Source organism: Rhodnius prolixus, unplaced genomic scaffold (assembly GCF_049639745.1).
Source record: "Rhodnius prolixus isolate KJV_2025 unplaced genomic scaffold, Rpr scaffold_7, whole genome shotgun sequence".
NCBI lineage: Eukaryota > Metazoa > Arthropoda > Insecta > Hemiptera > Reduviidae > Rhodnius > Rhodnius prolixus.
Genome location: NW_027411582.1, coordinates 15,665,996 through 15,690,338, shown reverse-complemented (window position 1 = coordinate 15,690,338; position 24,343 = coordinate 15,665,996). Strand labels below are relative to the sequence as shown.

General features: G+C 33.1%; 2 long non-coding RNA genes across 11 annotated transcripts in view; one reads left to right on the top strand and one right to left on the bottom strand.

Moving 5' to 3' along the window:
* LOC141447072 (uncharacterized) overlaps window positions 1-24,343 on the bottom strand; it is a 128,707-nt gene that overhangs the window by 38,013 nt on the left and 66,351 nt on the right. The window lies entirely within an intron of this gene.
* LOC141447071 (uncharacterized) overlaps window positions 1-24,343 on the top strand; it is a 120,386-nt gene that overhangs the window by 52,323 nt on the left and 43,720 nt on the right. For 3 of the 10 annotated variants that reach the window (XR_012454125.1, XR_012454123.1, XR_012454124.1), the window contains 2 exons: window positions 11,100-11,223; window positions 13,206-13,336. This is a non-coding gene — a long non-coding RNA (uncharacterized lncRNA). Of the gene's footprint in view, window positions 1-8,210; window positions 8,403-10,725; window positions 10,964-11,099; window positions 11,224-13,205; window positions 13,337-24,343 lie in introns of those variants that run through there. The other 7 variants (XR_012454128.1, XR_012454126.1, XR_012454122.1 and 4 more) reach the window with 6 other exon arrangements.

Genomic DNA, 24,343 nt, shown 5'->3' with positions numbered 1-24,343 from the left:
TTTTTACAAAGAGAGTTAGGTCAGAACAAATTCTTATACAAAATGATAAATGCTATGAAGACAAAGTAAAACTGTAAAATAAAGATCAACTTTGATTACAGAATTAGAACAAAATACAAGACTTTTATTACATAATTATAAAATTGAATAAACAAACAAAAGGTATTATGCTAGGAACAAAAACAAATAGAACAGAAAATTCTGGATAATAGAAAGAAAATAATTTATAAAAATAAACAAAAAGGAATACTTAGGGTGGATCAAATAAAACAGATTACGGGAAATAATTAATTTATAGGATCCCTTAGGGACATGGAGTGTTGAAAATAATTATAAATATTGTTTATTTTTTGAATGTGTTGGAGATCGCTTAATAGAGAGCTGAGGGAGCATTCATAGTCGTGTAATATCATATCGATTCATATCGATCTTAAATGATGTAAGGCTGGGCAAGTAAATAAAATTTAATACAACGATTCTGGCACTCTACTACATAAAATACATAAATCACTGTTTTGAATTTGATATATGTGATTATTATTACTAATTGCTTCATTAACAAAAAAAAAAATCCCAAATTTTTTAAATCGATCGATTAACTTCCTTTTAATAAAAATACTTCATTAGATATTCGGGATTTGACACATTTTTTAATCTTTTAAAGAAGATACCGCTTTCAACATTTAATTTTTGAAGACATAAAATGAAACAACAGTTAAATTTATTCAATAATGAACTGACATTCATTCAATTCTATGGGGCAGAAGATTTAGGAACCGCAAGGTGTGTGTCTAATAAATTAACAACTGATGACCAATTACTAAGACAGCATTTACGGTAAATACTTGTATTTAAATCTTAATACAAACAAAAAGAGTGGTATACATATAAGATCTTAACTTCTGCTTCCTTTACAACCAGTTCGGTTTGCGTCATCAGTTTTCTGTTGCCTTATGGAAAATATTGATTTTTGGTTTCTGTTCTCTCATTAAGAATGTGGTTATATCTGTTTATAATCACTTGTTTTTATTATTATTATTATTTTAATAATATTTTGCTTGACCCTGCCATAGATGTTGGATGTCGGTTCTTTAAAAAACTGGTGTGTACACGTACATGATTCCACGTTTTCGAAATTACAACTTGCACTTAAATTACTTAGTTTTTTACTTCAAAATTTTGAATACTAAATAAAAATTGGCACTATTGATGTTTCAACTTTACAAAAACTTCTTAAATGTAAACGTTTTCTGTGCAAAAGTTGATGTTACTCGTGTATTTCTATATTTTGGGGTGGGCTTTATGTCCAACTTACCAAATTAGATGTCATGGACGGTAGTGACTTTGCTTTAAAGTACTTTACAATTTAAAATTTTCATATTCATTCATTTCATTTACTGCATAAAGCGGTTATTGTTCGTTGTGCGAAATTCTATTCTGATTTACCAAAGGTAATGTTTCCACCCGTGCTTTGAAATCATCTCCATTATTGGTTGCTTGATTATACGTACTCGCTTCGGCGGTACATATACTAAGATTGGATACGTTCCAGGATCAGGTCCCATATAGGAGGAAAGAAAAGAGGTCTTTTACCCATCTAAGGAACTCTTTCAGGTTTTAAAGAAATCTGGTACAAGAAGTAGATGCTGTGGGACTTCGCCTGGCACCATTAAGAAGCCAAATTAGAGATCTTAACAGGTAGCAGTCAAAGTTATATCCCAAAATTCTTAAATCTTTAGTAATCCAGTAATGGAGAAATAATCAGATCTTCGAATCATTAAATTCAAATAATTGATTGAGACTAAAAGGTCAGACAGAATTTCGAAAAAATTAAAGATTTTTTTCTGCAACCATGTAGTTCTCATTACTCAATTAAAATCAGCTGTGCAATGCCCAACTTTACCTCACTAGTGGGGGGAAATTCCCATTAGTGTCACTTTCCTCACTAGTGAGTGGAAAAACTTTATTGTGCTTCCTTGATATAAGAAGTTTTGTTATTAACATAAATATTTTCTGTAAAACTTTAATAAGCTTATTTAACGTAACTAAATAATTAAAAAACGAATATTAAAAAATAAAATAAAAATTGAAAGGAATATAGAAATAAAAATAATACTTTAATAAATAATTAGATATTTTTAATTATAACAGTTAAAAAGGTTATAGTGTTACCTTATAGAAATTTAAAATGGATTCTAGTGATGCCTGTTTAGTTTTTTTTTTTTCAGTTAATAACCCTAATGGTTGCAGAAAAAATATAATATTTAACTCGAGTGTAAAGTATTTTCCTCACACTCGGCAATTTGCGCTTGCACTCGCCTCGCTTCGCTCGCTCGTGCGTGCAAACCCTGCCTCGTGTGAGGAAAAGTACTACTTTCCGCGCTTGTTAAATAAATAACTATTACCAATTCAAAACTTTTATAATAGTTACGAAACCTTGAATTCAACTTGGCACAGTAACGATGCTATTTCTCAACATAAAAGTAAAAGAGAAACTAAAGGATATTGGGACTCATAACAGTGATTCCGATTGGTTAAAAATAGCCTTCAGTGTAAATTCCATTCAGAACCATAGCTCCACACTTTTTTTTTTTTTGCAAATTTAGTTCTGCTTTTTATAGTTGTTGCTATTGTTCAAAACTTTTTTTTATTTATTTACATGTGGTCACATAAATTTGCAAAACTTTTAGCCAAGCAGTGTGTTTGTTATTTTTTGCCCTTAACATGGTGCGCATTTTACAATGGTTTCCTCTACTGAAGCAGACTTGACTTTAAGCATCATTTAACAGCAACTATGCGGCGAAAAAAAAGAAATCTGAGACGGCTGATTTCCGGCCACTAAAATAAGTTTACAGATTCTAAAAGTGGCTGTAAAGAGACTTGTGTTTTATAACTTAGTGGACGTAAGTATTTTTTCGTTTTTGTGTTTTTTAACGTGTATTTAATTTTTAAATAATTAAGATATCTTACATAATTAAAAAAAACAACAGATTAAATCGTTTGTTTGGCATGTAGAATTATTAATTATAATGTCATAAAAATTAATTAATGTCCACTCGAACAATGGAATTTAATTCTTTAATTTAATCTGAATGATTTTATTTAACCGGCTTATCTTGTCTTTGGACATCAGCACCCTGAAGTAAATGCAGTTCCATTCAAGTGAGTCTAAGATTGATTTCATGTAGACCCTGATTAAAAAATTACTCTTTACAATCGGCGTAAATGGCAATCCACTTTTCTAGGAGCTATTTTTTTTTAGAATCTTTTAGCAAAGAAATAGCCTCGTTCGCTGTTTGTTAAACAGAAAACTTGCCTAAACCCAATTAGATTATGTGTTTCTTGATCTATCGTTATAGTTACCTCTATAATTCTTAATTTGGTCTTGTCCACAGAATCTTGAAAGCTGGTAACCACCATCAATGGTTACGATTCTCATACTGTTTCACACACAATTTCTAATATAAATTTAGCTAGCTCAATAAGTGCGAGCAAATATGGCTTAATAAACTGGCTTTACTAAACCTAACCTAACCAAGATTATTATTTTCTAATATAATCTGGATTAACAAACGGTTAACTGAGACTAGGGTTGCCAACTGCCCTTTTTTTTGGAAAGGACAGTCCCTTTTTTAACACCTGGACGTCCTTGCCCTTTCTTAAATTAGGAAAGGACGCCTTTTGTCCTTTTTTCAGATATTATTCACACAAATCTAATTTATTTTATTGTATTTTTGATTTCAGTTCTGACTTCTGAGACTTCTTCATTTAGCGTGTTGTTTTTCTGTTCTAACTGAACTGAATAGGTCAACAGGTTATTGATGTAACGATGAACAAAATGCAAAAAAAATGGTACTGGATTTGATGATTCTGATTAATTATATTCTTATGGCAGATGAATTCCTTTCATAATGCCGACGCTGTTTTGAGGCCTACTTTTTTGCAATTAATCACAGATTTCTGCATCAATTTTTAAAATAACCACTATTCATGGTATACCTTTCAAAAGGTGTTTGTATGTAGATGTTTCTCATGAATAGTGCACGTTTTAAACTTATATAATATTTTTAAGAAAAATGAAGTCGAAAGTTTTTGGAAAAAATTAGAAGCTTGCTATTTCTTATGTTTGGGCCACAAAGTGAAATACTTGTTATTATTATTTTGGAATATAAATTAGCTTATTTAAAAAGAAATTTAACCTTCTTTGTAATGAGCTTATTGAAATTGCTGTAGCTTTAATAGTTTGAGAAATATAGACAACTGTTTGCTAAAAAGTAGTGATACCTTGGAAAAAACATAAAATTAAAAATATCTATAAAACAGAGCCGAATCGAGCCACAGTTTATATAGAATTTTTTGTTGCAAATGATGCCCAGAATCGGCCACCCGAAGTAACGGTAGTCTTATGCTGAACACCCTGTATATTCCTGGGCCCCAAAATCCTGTCGACGGCACCGAATGTACCTAATTTTTTGTAGGGTGTCCTTTTTTTTGGATCTTTATAGAGTTGGCAACCCTAACTGAGACCAATGTAACTGCTTTCTCTATAAATTCTAGCTTCATACTTTTGCTCACAATGCTATGCCATAAGAATCGTACCCTGACCTCACCAAAAGCTATACTAAGATAAGGTTAAATTTCTTCCTTTAAATTGAGATACTGTTTTATTGTCGTCTAGAAATCTAGCCTGGCAGATCGAATAATCAATGAAGTAAAGTAAAGTAATCGCCTATTTTTATAGGCGGGGCTTAACGTCCAATTACCAATTAGGTGTCGAGGACGGAGGCTTAATAAACATACGTTACTGTAAAATTTCTTTTATTAACCATTAAATAAAATCCAAGGCCTAAAGACCGGGAATCGAACCAGTACCACAATACATATTAGCTTCGCAGGTCTCGCCTCTAACCGCTCGGCTATCGTGGCGCCTCACGAATAATCAATGAATTAATTAATAATATTTAAGTTCTGATATATAGCCAACTAAGAATTTTAATTTGATTTTCTTGGTGGTTTTCTTTCTATTTTTTCAATTATTACTCTTTTTACTTCCTTATAACATTAAAATTAACATGATACACGAAAACCAATAAATATATGCATAATATATTGGAGTCAGGATACAGGAACATTATCATTATTAATCCGGAAAAATTAACCAACATTAAACGTTATTTCTTTTTAATTAACCATTATCACGCAAACTTTTTGTAACTAAAAAATGTATTTAGCCAATAAATAGAGAAATATACAAACAGAATGTACTGAATTATATCTAGTTTTTTTTTGCTTTTGTTTTTGTTGTATAAATATATAAATCTACTTATATATTGTTACGTGACCATAATCAAAAATTTTTTACAGTAAGGGGGAGTTAAAGATTTCTTTTATTTTTTATTTATTTTATTTTATTTTTGTATCGACCTTGGGATAGAATTCGTTCTGGAATGAAACAGCAAGAAAGTTGTGTGTTGCTATGGTTACTTTAGCTGGTGCTCTTTAGATCTGTTTTATATCCTTTTTACCTTGAAAGGTCATAAGGTGATTCAAATTCTGATTCTCACATTTTTAAAACTGTTTTTTTAAAAAAAATTATTACTTCTGCGTTTTATTTTATTTTTTTGAAATAAGTATTTAAACATTTAAAATATGTTTATTTATTTTAAAACTTAAGACTTAACAAGTTATTAGATCACCTGCGCTGTTTAATTGCGCACATTACTTTAAAATAACCTTTCTAGAAATAGTTTTAATCTTCATAAAAATCTAGGCATTTCTTAGGCGTTATTTAAGGTATAATAAACTTGATCTTTTTTGAATGTAACGTACATCTTAAGAGTTATTTAGATATAACACAATTAAACCTTTTTACCTTTTCCCATTTGAATTTCTATTGAGTAAAAGGTCTTAATAAAAGTAATTAAAAGATTTTACGATTAGTAACTAATATTGAAGGCTTTGAAAAATATTTGAAAGTGTATATTTCGATCATTTTTATTAATAATATTTGGTGCTAATTCAAGGCTAGAGAAGGGCAAGAAATGAAGGGAACTCTAGAAAGTAAGCACGCTTTAGAATCTATTCAGGCTTCCAAATGTAACCAGGAGTCTTCAAGTACCTTAATGTACTCAGGTAATGTTTGAATGGATGCCTAGGTAAGGAGAAAGGTATTCGCTCACCCAGATTTCTTAGATGGTATATCAATTTTGGTGTAACTGTTTTACCAAATCAGCAAAACCGTTTATATTCTAAGCCCATCATTTTCAGGGTCCTCTGAATCGACGTAGTCCTTCAGCAACACCCTTCAAAAGGGGTAGCCTTTGGTCAGCCACACATCTCTATCAGTTATAATTACGCGGACAGATCGTGTAGTCCTTCAAGGTAACTCCAGTGTTTAACTCTGATGGACTCCTTCTAAAGCTGCTCCTACCAAAAAAAAACCAGTCGCTTATCTCACTAAAAAGGCTTGGAGCCCATAACGGGGGAGAGTTGAGTATCATTGAAATTAACGTCCTGCTTCTTTTAAGTCTTCTTTTGCAATCACTTACTCTAGACCAGATAGTGCTTTTCACATCTTTCTTACTGAGGCAGAGAAAGCTTTACATTTATTGTGTATTTGTTTTGATGGTGTCAGGTTATAAGTTATTTGCAATTTTCAGGCTGTAATACCAAGCATTGGACAGTCCCTGAAGAAATCTTGTGTTCTTTTCCCTCCAGCCTTTGACTGACAAACATTATCAAAATTATCAACTATCAACTATTATGTCAATAGATTATCAACATTTTTTGGTGGAATAAATTAGCATAATGATTAGCAGTAGTTCAAAACTGATAAAATGTAGAAGATATTGTCTTTATCGATTTTATTGAAACAAATATCGATTACAGATCTATAATTTTATTTGAAATAACCTTCCACTAAAAGTTCTAAGTAGGGTAGGTTTCTTCTTGGAGATGTGGTGGTAAAATTTTCAAGAGGATTTTAAATGTATTCTACCAAGCACATACTATCTTATACTCAAATCCTATCTCTCCGACCGATTCTTCCTAGTAACTCAAGGCTCTTCTCGATCATCTATTTTTCCTGTCCTTGCTGGTGTACCACAAGGTAGCGTCTTAGCTCCTCTTCTCTACACAATCTTTACAGCCGACTTACCTTCAAATCCCAACACCTCCATATACACCTTCGCTGACGACACTGCCATTCTCTCCACACATACTGATCCTGTCTTCGCTATCCGCTCTCTACAATCTCACCTTCACTCACTAGAACCCCTGGCTACAAAAATGGCGAATAAAAATCAACCCAAACAAATCCAAACACATAGTCTTCACACTCAAACGAACAACTCTTGGACCTGTCTTCTTATATAACACTCCTATCCCACCAGCCGACCATGTGCGGTACCTTGGACTGTACCTAGACAAAAGACTAACTTGGAACCCTCATACGAGACTTAAACGGGCTGAATTACACAAACGATACAAACTCCTTGCTAGACTACTGGACAAACGCTCAAAACTAACACTACAGAACAAGCGTCGACTGTACACTTCCCTTCTTGCTCCAATATGGACTTACGGACTTGAACTTTACGGGACAGCTAAACGATCTAACATCAACAGATTACAAACACTCCAATCTAAAATACTCCGCCGCATTGTAAACGCTCCCTTTTATGTCAGTAACCACTCCATACACAAAGACCTCAACATTCCATTTATACCAGAACTTGCCAAAACCCGCTACAACACATTCCACCAAAAACTATCATTTCACCCTAATCCTTTAGCTGCAAACCTATTCTCAACCACACTTCCCTCCAACCCCCGAAGACGGCTGAGGCGCCGTTGGCCCCGTGACCAACTGGTAGACTAATGATGGTCATCACTGGATGATCATCATTCATGATTGCCACGCCATTTTTATTGTACGCACAGCATATTTACTTATTGTACTGTACGAGTGCAGGTGTAAATTTCAAATAAAAGATATAAAAAAAAAAAATCTGTTACATTATACAAACCATTATCATACCTCCTTGTTAAGTGGTTCGTTAACAAATTAAAAAAAAAATCTCTAATTAATAAACGATGCAGATAACAAAGACATCATCGCTTCTTTTAAACAATATGGTAAAATCTATAAAAAGATTTTTATTGTTTTTTTAATGAAGTAATGCAATAGTTTATTTTTAGAATGAGAGAAGAATCATGACAAAACTTCTGCTATTCTGTTATAATCTATAGTAGTAACTCTTTTATGATTTGTTAAATTTTCTTTTCAGTTGAATTTACAGATTTTTGTATTGAATTGTTTTTAGCTGTAACAAAAAGTGTTTGACGCAGGGCTGGTGCAATTTTTTATTGTAATTGAACACAGACGAATGGACAAAAGAAAGGTTTTTACACTTGATTAAATAAATTAAATTGTGGCATTACTGTTCATAATTTTGTGCGATTAATTTTTGCACATCTCATTGCTTTAATTAAAATCATTACAATTTTCTGAGTAGCTGTTAAGTGAATAACGTTAAAAACTCTTCTTGGGTGGGAATTTTATTTTTTTTAACCATTTTTATTGATTTATTGAATAGTTAGGAAAGTTATTAAGGACTTGCTTGTAGCAATTTTTATAGCAATTGAGTTATATTACAGTCTAGCTGAGACATTGTTCGAGGGATACCCGATTCTATGAAATTATGAGTTTTTCCAGAAGTTAGGTAAGCTTTTGGATGTACCTGCAACGCTGGTTAGATCTTCACAGAGAAAAGTGAAGAAGAGTTTCAGCTAAAAAATAAGATGGCTTCTTCAGGTATCTTATAAGTTGGACAATGACTCTAAAAAGCAAGTAAGCGTTAAGTTTATCTATGTAAGAAATGATTGGATAAAGGTGTCGACATTGAATATGAAAAATTTCTCATAATTTGAGAAACTTGAATTGTACAACTTTAAACTAGGAAAATTGTTAAAAATGAAGAGGAATTCGAATAGATATCTTAAGAACATCAGAAATTAAAAATAGAGTATTGTAAGCGCGTAGGGCTTACACCCAGATGCAGAGAGGAAAGTGAGCGTAAACGCAGTTTAAGAATCGATAAGTGACCGAGGTTGACACCGCGACAAAGTAACGCAAATAAGATAGATGAAATACTTAAAAGAAATATAGAAAAGAGAAGGGTAAGAATGCACTTACCTTTGAGGCAATGTGGATGAAGGTACTCAGTCTCAGCTTGATGATGAAGGTGATGCTGTTAAGGGGATGGCAAAGAAAGAAAACGGAAGAAAGGTGTGTGCTTGTTTGAATGTGTATTGAGTGTGTTTGTGTGTGTATTCAGCACAGAGATGCGTAGGAGGAAGTAAGGGCCAAATAGGCGGAAACAGACCAGAAGTGATCCGTAGAAGGTTTCTAGGAAGCGAAGATGGCTAGCGGTACAAGGGAAGGCGAAGCAGATATTGAGCCCAGAAGTGCGAGAAGCGGCCGGTGATGATGTGTTGAAGCGGAAGTGCGGTAACAGTACTTGAAGCGAACAGCTGGAGCTTGCAGGCAGAACATTGCTGTTGAGCGGGGCAATATCCAGAACGGCGGAAGCGACTAGAGGCGCTATAAAGCAAGTATAGAGGCACATACAAACTTACTCTATCCGTGTCAAAGGCGTACTGAACTACAGCAGACGGAAAAACCCTACGGTTAAGAGAGAATAGAGAAGGGGAAGGTTGAAACCATGGGAACTGAGAAATAAACAAAACCACAAAATAGCAGAAAAATAAGATATTGGCGGCGACATCCAAGGAAAGATTAACGAAAAATAACGCGTACTACGAGAATTGGAATAAGGAGAGAGAGAGAGAGAGCAATAGAAAAAGGCGAGATGGAGAACTGTCAAACGGTACCGTCGAGAAAGGATGGTACCCGGCTTAACAAGTATAATTAGAGAATTCTGCGTGACAAAGGATTCATCGAATTAAACAATGGCCGTCTGAGGTTCGAATGATGTCAGAATTAGAAGAGAATGTATGATTTAAAAAAAATAATAATATGATAACCAGTGTAGGGTCTTTGTCAAAGGGTCAGAAGAGCAAGGAGGAAGAAATTGGTGAAGAATTCTGGAAAGAGAGTTTAACAAAAGATAATGAAAGGAAGAAATCTGTAAAAAAAAATTGAAAGAGCACACTCTTTGGAAGTGATTGCTTAAATATAAGAAAAGTGAAAAAGTGATTGGAGGAGGACGAAGTAGGATTGACGCCCCGCTTAGGCTGTTGAAAGCAGAAAGAAAATATTGAATGAACGTAATAAATCTTAAGGTTGAAGGTTATTTGATGGCAAGCTACAGATACAAGTCTTAACAATTAGAATTAATGTTACAGAAGGAAACGTTGTGTAAATAAACTTCTACTCTACTCACAAAAATAAACATACATTACAGTATAAAACAAAATAGTTAAAATTATTTTTGAAGAAAATAAAATATATTCAATGTAATCTACTGTTTACGTAATTTATTAATCGACTAGATTTTTAATTTTTCCCTCTTCTCTCTGATAATTAAAAAAAACGTAATGTAAATAACAGTTTGTTTAATAATTAATAGAACAGTTTGTACAATATATGCGTCTTTTTCGTAGAATTTGGTATTTATCAATATTAGAAAAAAACAACACTGTTTACATTATCAACTAAACACATAAGCTGTGTCAATAGATTATCAACATTTTTTGGTGGAATAAATTAGCATAATGATTAGCAGTAGTTCAAAACTGATAAAATGTAGAAGATATTGTCTTTATCGATTTTATTGAAACAAATATCGATTACAGATCTATAATTTTATTTGAAATAACCTTCCACTAAAAGTTTTAAGTAGGGTAGGTTGCATCGGGGAGATGTGGTAATGCTTTCTGTTTTTGTAAATAATGTACGATGGTATTCATTACCTGAATAATATTAAAAAGAATTAATCATGTAAATTCCAAATTAAAATAGAATTAGTTGGCTGAAAGTTGCTGCATTAATGACAAATATTTTCAATTTTGTTGCACTTTTTTTTTCGAAAATATTGCACTATTATTTTCTCTAATCTTTGAAAATCTGTCTACAGTGAGCATCAAGAATCCTATGATCCGGATGGCGTCCTGTCTTTGTAAAATTCACATGACTGACTGAATTAACTGTTCGCCCACTTCTGGCCAGAGGATTTAAACCCACAATTCCTACGATTATTGGTGAGTAAAAATTTTGTTGTCAACATTACTGAGACAATTAATGACGTATTAATGAGTGTCAATTATTAATGTGGATTTTTGTAGTTAAAGAGATAATAGTTATAGTTTTTAACTTATTCTTAGAAACTACTAAATAAAAATCAGGTTGTGCCCCTGCTTATAAATAACTTTCAAATTGGTAGTTAGACCTACCCGAAAAAAAATAGGCAATTCTTTGATGAGAATAACTAACCCAATGGAATTTTTCTTATCTACTAATGTACCAAATACAAAGAATCACTGAAACGAACTATAAGATGACATTTAACAACAAAATACTGGTATCTCTCGTTACGGCGAACAAAAGTTCAAGGTTAATGTTACTATTTTATGGGTCTAATTATTGTTCCAGTTTTTCTGATCAAACGATATCTATGACTCTAATAGTGTATAATAACATGTTCCCCGAACAGTACTTATCATAATGTGATAACAATGTTATAGTTACCAGGCAGTCTGTAATAGTTTTTGTTTGAAGATAACATTTTATCAGAAAATTTCTAGTTAATATTTTTCATTGTTTTTTGTTGAGATGTTTAAATTTTATCATTAAGGCAAGGTTATTTTGCGCTGCAATCCTAGTTTGAACTAAATCACATTACTTTCCTCAGTTATCAAATACCTAGAACTAAAAATTTGCTTCAAAATTTGAACCAACTAAATTCACTCTTAAGAATAACTACGTCCCCAATTTGAACCAAAATTATGGCGGAACAATTTTTTCAAAACACTCGCAGCTTAATACATTGCATTAGCTTAATTTTGATATTATAAAAATGTGTAATTCACTTACTATACTTTTTTTAAAATAAGAAAAATATTATGGCTTGTCAAAATTTTTCCGTTTAGTTTTTGTCCCGCTCCTGAAACAAAACTTTGCCCATCAACTGGCCCAGGTCATGTCCAGCACCGTGTTAACTCAGACTAGAAACCAATCTTTAAATTAGGCCCTGTTGCCATCTTTCTGAATAATCACCACCAGAAACAAGGAACTGAAGGAAGTTGTCTAGATATATGGAGAGGCCTAGCTACCGCTAATGTTCCACCTACTCAGGCCTAAGTTTAATAGTAAATAAACAGATCTATTCTTCTCTAGTTAAAACTTGATTGTTTGTTGACAGTTCCTTTTAAAAGAAAATAATTTATCAACAATTCTTTTCAAATAAATCTCATAAAAGAAACGCCTTTTTTTTCTCTATTTTAGTTAAGTAGTTAAAAGTTATGTACTCGACTCTTTTGTACATAATGTTCTAGTTGGGCATGTCATAAAAAATCTTGTAAGACTTTAATATATGTGAGTTATAGGAAATGTTTTTAAAAAAAATAAAGATAACTACATACAATAACTGTCATGTCAGTTTCTACAATATACAATACAAACAACTGTTATAATTAACCCGAAGTAGTATGTATGTGTTTAGAGGTAAGTGGAAGGAGAAATTCCATGAATTTTACTGAATAAGAGGGTGTGTGTGTGTTTGTCTATGTCTACTAGTGTGTCGTTGTTCTTGACCTATAACTTCTACCTGAGAACTATTGCAGTGTTCTATAAGAAAGTTTTGTGAGATATAAACATTTGTATGTTCTATTTAATTGTATTAAATGGTACATTTTTGAACACTTGTCTAATGTAGCTGTATTAAGAAAACTTTAAATTTGTTGGCGGTTACGTATTTTTATTGATTTGTTAATTTATTGTTTATTGTTGTTACATATTTATTGTTTACTATCATTGGTTTCAGTTTTATTTCTTACAACATGATTGATAGAATAAATTAGCTGAGTTGTTAACTTAATAATAGTTTCCAACGCGATTGTCAGTAACTAGTGAACACCGTCCGGAGGCAGACAATGCACTGAAAAAAAAGCTCGCGGCGCCTGTAACCTCAAACGTTGATGCAATTTAGGAAATTGAGTAAAAGTCAATCTTTAATTTTTTTCAGGAGACTGCAACAAGAATTCCGTCAGTATCGACAAAGAGAAAAGAGAGATCAAGAAAAGAAGGACACAGAATGCACTTCTCCGTAACTTCGAACCCAATCTAAGAATCTAAGGAGAATATAAAGAAAAAAAGGTATGTACCATATTTAAAGCAAATCATTGGAAAAATAAAAAAAATAAACTAAAAAACTAAAACCAGAAAATTTAGTTAATAGTTGATAGATATGCATCAGATTTTAAATTTTTAATTTTTAAGGCGTCACAATAGCCGAGTGGTTAGAAGTAAAGTCCGCAAAGTTAAGTTGCTATTGTTGGTTTAGTGGGTTCGATTCCCCGATAAGGGCCTTAGATTTTTATTTAAAGGTTAATATAAAAAATGTATAGTAAAGTAGTTGGCTAGTCGCCTCCTGAAAAAGTAGGCGTTACTTTACTTAATTAATTTTAATTAGATTATGTTGGTAATTGTGATAGTAGTAAACGCCTATTTCTTCGGACAGGCTTTACGTCCTCAACTGCCGAACGATTAGGCGTCTTAAACGAAGGCAGATAGCTAACATATTTTTATTATCAGATTCACTTTTTATTCCACTAAATAGGCCGAATTCCGTTCCGTAAAAAAAAAAAATAGATATTTTCATCGAGAACTCAAAATCAAAATTATCACACGATCGCAGTAATTCCACGATATATGTAGTAAGAGTATGCAAAAATAATCAATTAATTAACAAATGTTAGATAGTAAAAGTTATCTATGTGTACAGGGAAAATAGTTATCTCGTTGAAATAAATGTTAAAATTATAAGTTCAATTACTTTGCAGTAAATAAATATTGTAAAGTAATATCTTGTAACTACTTTACTTTCATGATAAACCAACGATCCACTACTACATTTATAAAGTAGTTTTTACATTATTACAAATTTATTAACTTTTAATATTGCAATCCTTTTAGTAATATTAAATTAATTTTATATATTCATTTGTAAATTATTTTCTTCAATTATTTTCATTTTTCCTTTCAATAGATGTGCAGTTTTACTTGATCAAGGTGTGTGTGAACGTTCATAAGTTTTATATTTTTATTGCTTTCAAGTTTTATACTTCAATGTTTATATCATTTTATAACTTTTACGTTCTTATCGTCTGTGATCGTCATTAGAAATTCTTCGCTTCATATCTAATTATCTTGCTTCATAATACATTATTTAATTTTATAATGTAAGTTGTTTTATTTTTCGCGTGCTGTAGAATTTAATAAATTCACTACATTATTTTGCTTTTCTTGAACTTCTATTATTATTGTTATTTTATATAATTTAAGAAGCAGCAGCATCTGTAGTCGTTAGTTACAAAAATCTTACAATGCACTACCGGTCTTCCGGCAGGATAATACTCTCGAGATAAAATAAACTGTCTTATCACAGGAGGACATATGTTCCTAGGGGGAAAAAAATACTAAGGAAAGCGCTCCTGAATTTGAACCTGGGACCTTCGTGCTTTTAAGTCCGCAGTGCTACCAATTGAACAGATTCCCGTAACTTTTTTTTTTTTTTTTGGGCGCATCAACAGCTGAGGTTATTAGCGCCCGGAGCTTTTTCCAGTGCACTGCCGGCCTCCGGACAGTGTTCTCTCGTTACAGACAACACTGTCCATCACCGGACAGTGAGCTGTAAGAAGCTCCTAGGAAGAGAAAATCTAAGGGTCAGCAGCTGGATTCGAACCCGGGACCTCCGCGTGGGAGTCCAGTATGCTAACCTCATAGCTAATCCCTTCCCTTACTATTATTATTATTGTTATTATTGGGTGTCCTATACAGCTAGCTAAAGAAATTTATTTTGCCCTTATAATTGATACCACTCTCTACAAAAAATTCTGTGATCTGGTAATCTCACTTCTCATCTCCAGAACCTGAACAACCCAAGGAGCTCCTAATTGAATCTACTCTCAGAAAGGAAAAGTCAATCAGAAAATTAACTTCTGCACTTTGTTTGTAGGAGTGTAGTTTAAAAAAATATGATTAAGAAAGGATTTTAGCAACTACAATTAGAAAATTCCTTGAAGAACTGTGCAAGGAACGATTAGGTAATAAAATATTTACAAATAAAAATCCAAGCTAAAGATGTTCTTGATTGTAAATCATATTTATAAAATAGGTAGCAATGTTGAAAAGTTTAAATTAAAAGAGTTGTCTTCTACTGAAATGTTACCTATTGTAACTAATTTTGCTGAAACGAACTGAGACTGTTCTTAGAATTATTTCAATGAACAAAGCGTGTTCTTAGAACTCTTCGGTTTATTGAGTTCGGGTAGTTTTGAGAATGATGTTAGAATTACGATTCTTTTGAACTGCTTTTGAAACAAAACTCTTTTTTAATTGTTATCAGCCTTATTTTGAGTATCAACTGGTTTTGGAATTTTTTTCATCGCTGTATACGACCTATCCAACTTGTCTATGTGTAGCTTCATCCTCTTTTTGAACAGTAGCTTCAGAAAGAGACTGAGTAAGACGTTTCCTTACTTTACCATAAATTTTAGGTGTTTTCTCTTATTGTTTACTTACTAGCATTGCCCCTTCAACAAACTGCCTAGTATACATCACATTTTAGACACACCTTCTACTGGTATCTCTTAGATTCAGCCTTTGTACCTTGGTAAAGGTGTTTAAAGGGCAGATTGAAGTCGGCTGAGGTGTATACCTTTGTTAATAACCACAGCCAGGTTACCAGCGGAACTACCTAAGGCTAGAAGTGTAAAGAACTTGATGACCTTCATCTCTTGCTCTTCCATGTTTCTGCACTAAGAGCCTTAGATGATCTTATCAGAACAGCATCCATTTCTGCACCATTACACTAAGAAGAGCCTTGAGCATTCCCAACAACCGATTCCTATTGGTCTAAACTTAGGTTACAGGAAACGTATCCTCTGTAAGCTAGCTACTTCTTGGTAACACTACCATACTCTTGTCAATGGCACTCTTAAAGAGATCTTTATTGCAAACATTATCGCATTTAGCCGATTGATTCCATTATCTTGGGGGCTTGTGAATATTGGAATATTCTTTTAAGAAAAATCGTACACTCATGACCATTAAACGAGAACATTAACGCTGTTTTGCAGGGTAAGAGTTGTAAGTACGGCAACAAAATGAAATATTTAAAATTTTTCTTCCATAATTTGAAATCTAAAACTACAGTTGATACGTAAAGTCTAAAGGCCAGTTCGTTTTTTTGTTTTTTTCGTAAAACAAACGTGACTAAATAGACTTTTTAAGGAAAATGCATGGAACGTGTAAATTTTGAATGACTAAAACGTGCCTAAAATTAGCAAAAAACCGAGGGCTTAATAATACAGAACTCTGTACAACAATGTACATCAGTTTCTTTATATTCCAGTCGTGCTCATGGTTTGCGGACATTCACCTTTAAATTCTAAATGAATGCCCAAAATAATATGTAATATTTCATGTAATATGGTTTTATGTAATTATATAAGAAATAAGGTATGTAGTACATCACGGTTAGCCTAGAACGATTTTAATGGAAAAGTTCACCAACATGAAAAAAATTTTCTTTCTCCTTATTATTTGGGTCAAAACTAACCAAAATCCACTGAAAACCAAATCGGTTTACGTTGCGGATTTTTTTTTTTAATTTTTCAGGTCAAAAAACGGGAAAAACGGCTTTTTTTGCCTTGTTAAGCCTAATAAATGGAAAAACAATACCGTTTTTTGCAAAAACCAATGCAGTTCTATTGTTGTTTACAATTGTAATCATTTGTAATTTCTTTTGTTGACAAAATAATTTATATCATAATATACGACATCAAAGTATTGTACTATCGTTGTTCACGATAAAATTATTGAGATCTTTGTTAAAAAATAAAATTTAAATTACTTTAAGTTTATAATTACTTTAAATTTTTATATTTATGTACATAAATGTCTTTTTTGTGAAAATTTAATTTCTATGAATATCTATCTTTATTCAAATAAAGTAAAAAATGTTGACTAAAAAAACTTAAAAATAATTGAGTAAGTTCTTTTCAACCTCTGATGTCAATCACAATGTCTCCAATAGCAAAAACTTTAATTTTTTTAGTTACAAAGCCCTGCAATGCGATAAAAAATTATTTGGGCTCTTTTAATCCAAAAAGTTTCATTAAATGAATTTGAATTTGAAAATTTCCCTTTTCCCAGTGTATAAATATTGTATTTTGCAGGAATTTTTCTCATTTTTGAAAAGTCCTATTCCCTTCCACTAAAAAAACGATGATTTATTTGTTAAGTAAGCTTTGAAATGCGAGAAACCCTCTTGTTTTTGCCTTATTTTGCTCAAAAATGTCTTTTTTATTGATTTTGAATGTCGAAATTTCATTTTTATCATTTATAAAATACATCAATCTGTCGGAAATTCTCTCAGCTTCAAAATGTATTGCAAAAAACTGTATAGTTTTTCCATTTATTAGGCTTAACAATGCAAAAAAAAGCCGTTTTTCCCATTTTTTGACCTGAAAAATTAAAAAAACAAAAAGTCCGCTACGTAAACCGATTTGGTTTTCAGTGGATTTTGGTTAGTTTCGACCCAAATAATAACGAGAAAGAAAAAATGTTCATGTTGGTGAACTTTTCAATTAAAATCGTTCTAGGCGAACCGTGATATAGTGGGAATATAGCATTTTAGGTTTTCTCATAACTTTATTATTAAGTTGTAGGTTTTACAATTTTTTTTTTTCGGAAAATTCCAAACAATTTCTTGAAACACATTTTCCGAGGGAAATTCTGAACGCGCGCCATCTTCTAGATCTAGGAGTTATGCAATTGGTGTCTATCACTACCTGGTATATCATTTTGTTTGGTGAACCTTGCGCTGAGATTTCCCTTTTTTAAAAATAGAAAAAGTATTTTCATTTCAAAAAGTTCGGATGTGACTTTCATTCCCTGTATCTTGACCGAGATACAGAGGATTATGTTACTTACTTTATAGCTGATGATTGAGGATGAAGTATCTTCTACGGAAATATTGAAAGGAGAAGATTTGGTGAAATCCAGGTAGTGGCCATCCCTAACTGCCTTTACCTCATCCTTCCTCAGACTCTTCCTGGTAGGAAAGAATAGCTTGGTATTAGCATCCACCTAGTTTCATTCAACTCTAATGAAGTCTTCTGCAGAATATCTAAGAGGAAGGCTTTTATTGTCACTGTAAATGGTAATCCTTGACGGCCAGCTCCTATCGCTCCTCTAAAACTGGCTGAGAGAAACTGAATTTGTGGTTACCATCATCTGGGGCTGCTACAAGTTGTGGTCTTATGACTATTGTAAGGCTCTTGGTATTAATATTTTTTGTTTTAAAACGAAAAAACATTTAATGATATATAAAGTAAAGTAATCGTCTTTTTTTTCAGGCGGGGCTTAACGTCCAACTACTAAATTAGGTGTCGTGGACGGAGGCGACTAGCAAACATACTTTACTGTAAATTTCTTTTATTAACCATTAAATAAAATCCAAGGCCTAAGACCGGGGAATCGAACCCAGTACCACAGTATATATTAGCTTCGCAGGTAACGCCTCTAACCGCTCGGCTACCGTGGCGCCTCATTTAAAGACATATATTCTTTTAGTTTACTGTAATGTATACGCATAAAACTTGGGCAATATTAGTAAATACAGCAAAACTAATGAATTCCATTTTTTTGTTCAATACTTCATAGATACCATCTTAGTAAACAAAAAATAAAATAAAGAAAACATTAATAAGTATAGTATAAAAAGGAGATATTATTATAGCGATATACTTACAGATAATACTTCTCTTGCTACAAAACAAAAATAACGAGTTAGCAAAACAATAGAAAAATGAATTTTCGATTCTATTCGTGAGTTCCTTCACTTCCGATCAGATAAAACATTTTCATTTACATAAATTTACAACCTTGCACCTTGATATAGAAATATCTAGATTCTTTTTTATTTTATTTTAGTTTCTAATTCGTTAAGACTTTTAAAAGGATGTAATTTTGTACAATAGTATTGTTGTAGTTTTTATAGTTCGTGAATTTAATGCTGTACACGATTGTTGGAGTCATTGTTTTTGTGGGCATCAGCTACATTCCCTTAATGTATTGTCTGAAATATTGGCTAATATTTTTATGAAATAATTGTACAAATTTCTTTTTATTTTTTAAGTTGTATATTTTTAGCTCTTAGTCCTAATTTCGCTTACTGGAGGAAACATAGCATGATTCAGCATGTATTGTGAATATTTCGTTTTCCTATCAATGGAGACATTGATGGCTGTTCAGAAACCTTCTAAATCGTCCTCTTTCTAGCGGCTTACCTATTAACCATCTTAAGCTGTGGAACTCAAGAATAGTCTTACAGTTTTGTTTTTAATCTTTAAAACATATCTCTGTGGATGCTGGGCGATTCTTATGGCGTCTGTTCTTGGAGCTACTCTCTTCACTTCGTACATGTACAGACTACGAGGGGGTACCCAAAAAAAACCGGAATTATTTTTTAAAAGCTATTTATTTACAAATTTTTTACAGAACAACCTTATCCCCTTCAAAATACTCTCCATTACAACTAATACATTTGTCCCACCGGTGCTTCCACTGTTCGAAACATTTTTTGTAGTCATCTTTAGAAATGGCTGACAGCTCCTTCTTCGTTTTTTTCTTGACCTCTTCAATGTTGTCAAATCGATGACCTTTCATGCCCTTTTTCATGCGTGGAAATAAGAAAAAGTCGCACGGAGCCAGGTCAGGCGAGTAAGGTGCGTGGGGCAGCGGAACCATGCCATTTTTAGCCAAAAAACTGTGTAACAGAGATGGCTGTGTGTGCAGGTGCATTGTCGTGGTGGAAGAACCAGTCTCCTGTTTGCCACAAATCGGGTCTTTTTTAGCGAACACTATTGCGCAATCTTTTCAAAACTTCCAAATACAAGGTTTGATTGACGGTCTGACCTGGGGGGACAAACTCTGAATGGACTACGCCTTTGGCATCAAAAAAGCAAATCAGCATTGTTTTGATGTTTGACTTGACTTGACGACATTTTTTTGGTCGGGGTGAAGATGACGTCTTCCATTGGCTCGACTGTTGCTTTGTTTCTGGGTCATAACCATAGCACCATGACTCATCACCAGTAATGACCTTTGACAGAAAGTCTGGATCAGTTTCAAGCTGTTGTTTCAAAGCACGACATGTTTCAACTCGATGTTCTTTTTGATTGTCAGTCAGAACTCGAGGAACAAACTTGGCAGCAACCCTTTTCATCCCCAAATCTTCCGTTAAAATTCGCTGAACCGAGCTCCAAGGTAACCCACTACTCTCTGACAGTTGATCAATTGTCTGTCGACGGTCTGTGAACACCAGCTCTCGAATTTTTTCAACATTTTCGTCGATTTGGGCAGTTGATGGACGTCCAGAACGAGGTTTGTCATCAATCGACATGTTGCCATTTTTAAACCGAGTAAACCACTCGTATACTTGAGTTTTTCCCATAGCGTCATCTTTGTAAGCTGTTTTCAACATTAAAACACTTTCAGCAGCATTTTTGCCGAGTAGAAAACAAAATTTCAGAGCTGCACGTTGTTCACTTAAACTTGCTATCATAAAAAACGAAAAAAGAACAAAACAGCGCTGGTAAAAACAATCACTGCAGATGAACAGAACAAGCCAGGCAGACAACACAGGCAGGACTGAACTGGCAAGGAATTGCGCTATACACGTCTAGCGGCAGAAATGCGTACTACATAAGCTCCATGCGCGGCAACGCAATTCCGGTTATTTTTGGGTACCCCCTCGTATATAACCAACCTTTCATTCAAATTCTTTCTACCTACCTTGTCTGACGGATTTTCCATTAGAAATGGAACATCTAAAGGCCGGCAGCTGAATTCGAACAGAGGATCTTTGTTTGGGCATTCAGTGCGCTACACATTGAGTTAATCTCTTCAATTCCCAATCTAGTACAGTCGTATATAAACATGTAAAGCTACCATCATTAGTTTGGAGTGAAATTTTAAGCAATGAAAGATTTAATTTAAACGAGTACAATGGTTACCACCGTATAATACTTATTTTTCCTTTCTATGATTATTTTCCTTCCACTAGGCCAAATCATAATTGCTATTCTCCATTTTTATATTATACTCTCCATGAAAATATTGTTAAGATTAAATTAATCGTGTCGTAAACGAGGGGTGGAAGCTCATAATTTACTATAAACAATTTTTCCTAACAAATAAAAAGTAGCCATACGCGGGATTTGAACCGGTGATCTCTCAGTCACAAAGCCAAGCTCTTGACCACTAGACCACACCAGCACCTTGTTAAGAATACATCATATTAATGGTAGATCATTTAAAAATATTGTGAAGTGCACTTAATTGATCTTCATTTATTGAATTATCTACATTTTTAAATGAAATACTATAACTAGTTATTGGAAATCATTTATGAATTTGTTTTGATCTTTCAAGACCAGTGGCTCTTAAAAACACCACAAATCATTAATAGCAATTAATAATATATCATTCAAGTATAATTTAGGGTCTCATTAACCATAAATAATTCTCATTAAAACTCTTAAATTTATAATGACAAAGCATTAATTATAACTGCTCTAATATTCATTGTTAAAAATTCTGAGAGAATCATGTTTTTACTTTCATAATTGAAATGCTAATGTTATTTGTAAATGAAGAGAAACTTCTATTTAAAATAATGATGATAATAATAAAGGAGATAGAAAGAAATGTAAATAGTCGCGCCTCTGTGTACAATAACCGTTCGACATTTTAAGATGTATGTGATCACTGTTGCACTATTTTTTAGGCGTGGCGTTATTTGCAAATAATCGTGTATTATTTAATAACAATGGCACATATTGATAACCTAATAACTACTTCCAGGTGAAAGTGTCTACAATCGATTATATTAAGCGATTGACATTTTCTAAATGACTTCATCTTAAATAGATATACAATTCAAAATTTCACTGTTGTCTTATTAATATATTTATTGTAATAAAATATAATTTTAATTATTAGACTTTTTTCCCCCGAACTTTCATCATTTTGGTGGGAGTGACTTGTTCTAAATATTGTTAAATTAAATACTTTTACTAAACTAACCTATTTCAGACACATCTTTCGTGTTATATTTAATTTTCATCTTTCTCTTCACTGTATGAAAAAGTAACACATAGGCTGAAAAGTGCCGGGCCTAACAAAGAAAACACGTTTTTTTTTTTTGTTCAAAATTAGCTTTATTCATCAACGTAATTTCCATCAAGAACAACGCAATCATTCCAGCGCCGCTCTAACATTTCAATACCACTTTTGAAGAACGATTTATCTTTTGCCTCAAAATAGGCCTCAGTTTCAGCGATAACCTCTTCATTCGAGCGAAATTTCTTACCGGCGAGCTTTTTGGGGGGAGTCTACGAACAGCCAGTAGTGGCTGGGAGCCAAATCTGGCGAATACGGTGGATGTGGGAGCAATTCGAAGTTCAATTCATGTAGTTTTGCCATTGTTTTGATTGACTTGTGACACGGTGCGTTGTCTTGATGAAACAAAATTTTTTTTCTTTGCCATCTGCGGTCGTTTCTTTGCAATTTCGGCCTTCAAACGCTCCAATAACGCTATATAATATTCACTGTTGATGGTATTTCCCTTCTCAAGATAGTCGATGGATATTACACCACGCACATCCCAAAATACCGTGGCCATAACCTTTCCAGCCGCTTTGTTGTGCTTTCGGCCGCTTTGGACGAGCTTCAACAGTTGCTGTCCACTCCGATGACGATCGTTTTGATTCCGGAGTGAAGTGATGGACCCATGTTTCTACCATTGTCACATATCGACGCAAAAATTCCGGTTTGTTACGTTTAAACATGGCCAAACTCTGCTCAGAATCATCAACACGTTCTTGTTTTTGGTCAACAGTAAGCAAACGCGGCACCCACTTTGAACAGAGCTTTCTCATAGTCAAATGCATCATGCAATATAAAACCAACACGTTCTTTTGATATCTTTACGATGTCAGCTAACTCACGCAACTTCACTTTTCGATCATTCAAAACGATTTTGTGGATTTTGTTTTATGTTTTCTGGTGTTATCGCCTCATTTGGACGTTATGATGTGTGAAAAGTTATGATGTGAAATGGATGGGCAATTTGAGTTTGCATTTAATGGAAATTAGGGATTTTATTTTGTGTATAAAAACCGGTGCCACACCTTAAGTCAGATGATTTATAACTAAATGGACCTGCCCTACTCACCTGGGCTAGCCTGGGAACTATTTTAGATGAAAGACAATCGAAGATTCGGCAGCATCGATTCTAGGGTATGTAAAAAATATATTGCTAGATAACCAAGAAATGGTTATCTCAACTTTTAGTCTTAGCTAGCCAGGCCTAATCTACCTTTTAAGTATCTGAATTTACTCTAAAGGCCTAAGGCCACCTAGGGATTTGTTCGTATTACATATAAAGTCGAACCTCCCCATAAAGGACACTCTCACTAGCGACCACCTCCATTTACGGACCAGTTTTTGGATTTCCCTGTTTTACCCCTATACACTTTCTATATAAAAGAACCTCCGCGTCTAATGGGTCACTCTACATAGCGACCGCGGACATTGATTTTTTGGGGAACGGATTAAATGTTTCACCTCCCACCAACGACCACCTTATTATTAAAAGTTCGTTTTGACGCGGTGATCAAAATAATTATCCCCTCTCAAGTTTTTGTTTTTTTTCTGGATTTTCTCTAAAGTTTCCTATATAAGCTCCATACATCTTGTACCATTTTTAATCATTTTTCAATATTACTTTGGACGAACAATATTATTTTTTTACGATATGTCTCTCAAACGATAGTGGTTAACTCTAGAAGAGAAAATGTGTTAGAAGATTTTGCAAAAACCAAGTCGTGGCATCGTCAACTTACCGAAAGGTTTGTTCTATTTTGCTAATAATAGATGATAGTACGATGATAATTTTACCATAAATTATTATTATTATGAATAAATGTGATGATTATTATAAAAATTATTAATTAAGACAATAATATTTAGTTTTTTGATAACTTTTTTGGATAATTAAGAAAAACTTGATGCATATCATATAGCTGCAAT